The sequence below is a fragment of the Gossypium arboreum genome, chromosome 2 (assembly GCF_025698485.1).
Source record: "Gossypium arboreum isolate Shixiya-1 chromosome 2, ASM2569848v2, whole genome shotgun sequence".
Taxonomy (NCBI): domain Eukaryota; kingdom Viridiplantae; phylum Streptophyta; class Magnoliopsida; order Malvales; family Malvaceae; genus Gossypium; species Gossypium arboreum.
Window position 1 is genome coordinate 96929473 of NC_069071.1, and position 6086 is coordinate 96935558.

At 31.8% G+C, this 6086-nt stretch overlaps 1 long non-coding RNA gene across 1 annotated transcript; it reads left to right on the forward strand.

Annotated features, from left to right (window-relative positions):
- The first annotated feature begins 4399 nt into the window (after positions 1-4399).
- Positions 4400-5856, forward strand: LOC128285448 (uncharacterized). Its single transcript, XR_008275924.1, has 3 exons — positions 4400-4476; positions 4944-5030; positions 5654-5856. It is a non-coding gene; the product is annotated as an uncharacterized LOC128285448 (long non-coding RNA).
- The last annotated feature ends 230 nt before the right edge of the window (positions 5857-6086 follow it).

Consider the following 6086-nt stretch of genomic DNA (forward strand, 5'->3'; position numbering starts at 1 on the left):
TTGATTTCCAAAGGTTATGAAGTAGTTTAAAATGATATAATAAAATGTTAATTGAGAAAAATCAGCTCAATTGAGAGGTTAATTAAACAAGAAATAAATTGTAAAAACTATAAAGTTTGGGGTAAATGTGTAGTTTCAAAAATTAAAGTGTATAAAGCATGAATTGAATTGGAATTGAAGTAGATGCTGATCACTAAATAATTTTATATTCTAGATCAAGAATCGGAAGATAAACGAGGAAAAGAAAAAGTTACCGAATAGTCCCTGAAATATTGCAACTTTTACAAATTGGCCCAACTAAGTTCATATGGTTGAATTATGTGATTATTTGTTAAATTAGAAATGATGTGATTTATTTACATGTTGCTATTTTATTGTTAATAATGTGAAACATTGTAAAGATCAGATTGAAAGTTCAAATTGAGGAAAACGCAAGATTGAGTACGTTCGTGTTATGTTAAGTGATGAATTGATGGATAAGACCATGGCTAATCCATGGAAAAATTATGACATGTAGGTATAGTATTATCCATACCCATACTGAGTTATGACACGTAGGTATGGTATTATCCATACTGAGTTATGATACGTAGGTATGGTATTATCCATACTAAGCTATAATACGTAGGTATGGCATTTCCCATACCGAGTTGTGAAACGTAGGTATGGTATTAACCATACTGAGTTGTGAATCGTGGCACTGAGCAAACAATGTACTCAAATCCGTAAGTCGTCCCTTAATTTGACGTGTGGGTAAGTGATAGTTGAGGATAAATGTTAAATTATGAATTGATATATGGGTATTGAGCTCAATTGAGTGAACTCATCGTTTGAAATTGTATTTGGCAGGAATTGAATGTTTAATATTATTTATTGAATTGGTTGTGAATGCTTGGTAAGATTGTTATTGTGAACCTATGAACTTACTAAGCTCTTAAAGCTTACTTTGTGTGTTAATAGTTTCTGTAGATTTGTGTGATATTGGTAGATCGGATCAACACATCGGGAAGCACTATCTAGAGTTACACCGGTAGATTTTGAATACAACTTTTGATTTATATGGCATGTATAGGATAGGGTTGAAAGATGTAGTTTTGAAATATTGAAATTTGTATGTTTGAATATCTATAATTTGAAGTTATTTTTGTAAAGTAATGAATGAAACCATTTTGACAAAATTAGGATAAAGTAGTATTATGGTATATTGGTAGATGAAAAACTTGTGTTTTGGTTGATTTGGTTGATTGGTTTGGACATATTTGTGTATTTGAAGGTTGTGTGTAGGTAGATTATAAAAAGGGTGAGAAATGTGGTCTTAAAATGGCCTATTTTCGTCCACACTGGTAGACACACAGGCGTTGTCTAGGCTGTGTGTGACACACGGTTTGCCTCACGGACATGTGTTGTAGCCGTGTGTCCCCTGCACCTTAAAATTTAAAAGCAGAATGCTCTGAATTAAGCATATGGGTAAAGACATGGGCGTATGTCTCAACTGTGTGGGTAACATGGTCATAGACATGACTATGTGATTTGGCGGTGTGAAACCTGCACTTAAATTGTAAATTTTAAAATAACCACACGGCCTAGCACACGGGCGTATGACTTGGGTGTTAAACTTCAATTTGTTCATAGGATGTAAATCAGAGAGTTACACAGGGTCAGGACATGAGCGTGTGTAACACGGCTTGCCCACACAGGCCTGTCCCTAAACCACACGAGCGTGTGAGCTATGCATGTGCGAAAAATTTAGAAGTTTCATGAAAATTTCTCTAAGACTCAGAATAATTCCCGACTCAATTCTAATGTTCATATTGGGCCTCGAGGGTCTATTTAAGGGATGATTTGAATGTTTTCATTTATGAATGGTAAATTTGACTCGAATTGATTATACATACTTATTTATCCTCAGTAATACTCTGTAACCCTATTTCGACAACGGATATATGTTAGGGGTGTTACAGCTCTCGATGATCAACTATACCTACACATGGAGAAAATAAACCATATGGTTAGCGAAAACGCTCAATGGTATTTCCATGATTCAAGTCAATATAAAACAAGTTTTAATAATTTTGTACATACAATTCAAATTCAATTTATAAGATAAACTCATGTCACTTCATACCGAAACAAAACCATTTTCATAATGATAAATATATATAACCAAACTTGCACCAATTCATTTAAGTATATACACAAGCTTACCAATCATTTATAATTTCACATACCATTTGGTTCATTTCACTTATCATATCTAGCTCATACGTGCTAATTCATTTATCATTCTTAGCATATATACACATATGTCACATTTCAATCATTTCCGAGCCTATTGGCTCATTATTACTTGATTGGCCCCTAAGGCTCATTTCAATTCTTTTCGTATGTTGTCAAATTTCATATGTCAGTCACAATTCACCTTACATCATTTAGCCAATTCATATATTTTTAAACCCTATTAACCAGACACAGACTTCGATGGACACGAGGATTCGTCACCTCAGGTTGCTCAGCGATGATGATGTTATACATGTACATATTACTACCACCCCAGGTTTTTTGGAAACAATGGTTTTCACATTCTGACTATTTTTTAACCTCGGGTTGTCCGACAACAATGACTCATAATGATGATTTTCAATCAATATCCTGACCCTAGGCATGCCAACTATATCCGACTCAATCCAAACTACTAATAGGGTAACCAAATTTTTTATTCATTATATATAGTTCAATTCATACTCTATCATATCCAATTAACCATCAATTTACCATATAATATAGCATGTTTCAACTCAATTTGCTATTTTATTTAATTTAGTTTCTATCTCGATCTTCAATCTCAACCATAGCAATCCAATTCAAATAACCCATAACAACTCACCTTGACATTATATAATGCAAAATAACATGAATATACAGTAATTAAATTGGCGCTGAATCATAGAAATACAAACCGAAAGCTCGTATCACTTGTAATCAACTCTAGTCTTTTCCTTTCCCTCTCGATGGCTCGTCAATGTCTTTAGCTATGAATAACAATTCAACAATTCAAAAATATCAATTATATCCAACTCACATTCAATTATAAAGCAAATCATATTTTGAAATTTATTCCATTTAGTCCCTAAACTTGGGACAAGCATAACTTTTGATTTAGAGCTTCAGATTGAAATTCAATTTCAAATATATTCATTAAGGACCTCCTACTTTATATTACTATCAAAATTTCATGAAAAATTTTCATTTTATTCAATTTGGTCCCTAATGTACAAAATCAACAATTAAGCTTTACGTTTTTGAAGTCCCGATAACTTGATTTAGCTTACTCTAGCAATAATTTAACCTAGGGTTCATATTTGAAAAAATACCCATACGTGAAATGTGTTTATTTTGGTGTTTTATGGTAGAATATGAAGCTTGAAATTATGTTAAACGACTTGAGCTAAGTGATTTTAAGCGAAAATGAGTAAAACGACATAATCAGTAAAAATACCTAATGGTCATAAATACATGTTAGAGTGGGAATTTGATGTTGCCGTAGGTAAATAAATGATCAGCATGTCATAAAACATAAGAATTAGGGATAAATTTTCATTTCCGAGCCTTGGGGAAAAAGTGTAAATATGCAAAAGTTTGGGGGTAAAATCATAATTTTTCCAAAGTTAGAGTTAAGGACTGTTTTGATATATGTGAATATTAAATAAGTTAAATTTTCTATTATAGATCAAGAAGAACGAAATTTAGGGTTAGACCAAGGAAAGAAAAAGGTTGAGGACTAAACCAAAATATTTGATCGTATTTTGTATCGAGGTAAGTTTTCGGTAAATAAATGCAATGTTTTATTATTTATAATTAATGATGTTATTTTTCAGCATCTATATATTTATTTTGTAAATTTATTCCTTGATGAGTCAAACAAGAACTGATAGAGAAATGTTACTTAAAAAGTCTCGGTTGAACCTTAGAAATGTGTAGGATACAAATGTCATGACATTAGGGTTTAAGGATACCAAGTAAGTGTAACATCCCAAAATAGGCCTAAACAGAACAGTGGTTGCGAAACCATAAATCCGAGGTAGAAAATTTTATTTTATTATTATTTTGAGGTTCATGGTATGATTGCATGATTGTGTGAAAATTTCGTGATGAAATTCTATGCATAAAGTGCTTAAGTTGAGGTTAGGGACTAAATCGAATAATTTGCAAAACTTCCATTCTAGAAGTTTTTAGTATGAAATTGCTTTGGAATATTAATTAGGAGGGTTTAAATAACAATTTGACCAATTTTAAGTTCATGGACAAAGATTAGGACATGGAAGGAATTTTGAAAGTTTAGTAAGGAGGGCAATTTGGTCATTTGGATATTAAATGAATTAAAAGGAAAAATAACACAAAATGGTCATCTTCTCAATTAGTTTCTGCCGATTTTGCTCTCCTCCATAGCTGGGGTTTCTTCAACTTTCAAGCCTCATAGTAAGTGATTCTAAGCCCGCTTTTAATGATCTTTACGTTTTGGAGTCCCTAAACTTGATTAAGCTTATTCTAGCAATAATTCAACCTAGGGTTCATATTTGGAAAAATACCCATAGCTGAAATTTGTGTATTTTGGTGTTTTATGATAGAATATGAGCTTTTAAATTATGTTAAACAACTTATGCTACTCGATTTTAAGTGAAAACGAGTAAAAGGGCTCAAATCGAAAAAAAATACCAATAGTCATAAGTATATGTTAGAGTGTGATTTTGATATTGCCATAGAAGGGAAAAATGATCAGCATGTCATAAAACATAAGAAAATAGAATGAAGTTTAATTTACGAGCCTTGGGGCAAAAGTGTAAATATGTGAAAGTTTAGGGGTAAAAATATAATTTTGCCAAAGTTTGGGTCACGGACTGTTTTAATAAATGTGAATATTAAATAAGTTAAATTTTCTATTATAGATCAAGAAGAACGAAATTCGGGAGTAGATCGGGGAAAAGAAAAAGTAAAGGACTAAATTGTAAAGTTTAGTCACATTTTGTATCAAGGTAAGTTACCGGTAAATAAATGCAATATTCTTTTATTTTACATTATTATTGTCAATTTCAGCATTTATATATTTATGTTATGAAAATATTTAAAGTCGAATTTAAGGTGAAGTGACAGAGGAAAAGTGTTAGAAAGCCCCGGTTGAACCCTAGGAATGTTAGGATATTAGGGTTGACAGGACAGAACATAAATGAGCCATGTAAGTCCATATTAGAAATATGGCTTTGGAGACAGGATTGAGCCATGTAAGTCCATATTATAAATGGCATTGGAGACAGGAATAATTCATGTAAGTCCATGTCAAAGACATGGCATTGGCAGGATATTGAAAGACAGGAACGACCCTAGTATCCTTAGTATTTCGAGTGGTTCAACGGGTCAGGGTACGAGTTAAATTACAGTGAATTAACAGCAAAGGAAAAGTAGATTATATTTATGAAAAGGAAAGGTCGTAAGAAAGAAGGTAAGGGAATAAAGAAGAAGATAGAAATTGAGAAGTAAAGAAATTTATGATGTTAGATGATATTGTGCATAATTATCCATTATGTTGAATGTTGTGATTTATTTGCTTGTAAGCTTACTAAGCCTAGTGCTTAATCTCTTTATTTTCTTCTTCTTATAGTACTTATCTAGCCACTCGGGGATCGAAGGAAATGTCGGAGGCCGATCACACTATCAAAGAAATAACTCGGTATAATTAGACGTTTTGTTTTGGGTATGGCATGTATAGAAACTTAGCTACTTTTGGTATAATATGAACAATGAATGATGTGTAAATACTTGCTAGTGATTAGCTAATAAAATGGCCGATGATATACATGTTTATTAATATGTATGATTGAATGGTGATTATCACATGAAAATTATGAAAATGTGAAAGTAACCTAAAACAGATTCAAGTAATGAAATGACGTAACTTTGAAAAATCACTAAAATTGTAGAAACATAGTTTGAAGATGAATAATATATGAAATTAAATCTTATTATGTCTATTTTCTTATGGATAAGCAAAACAGGTAAAGGTATTATATTTTATGAGATATCTGAGTTTTAGT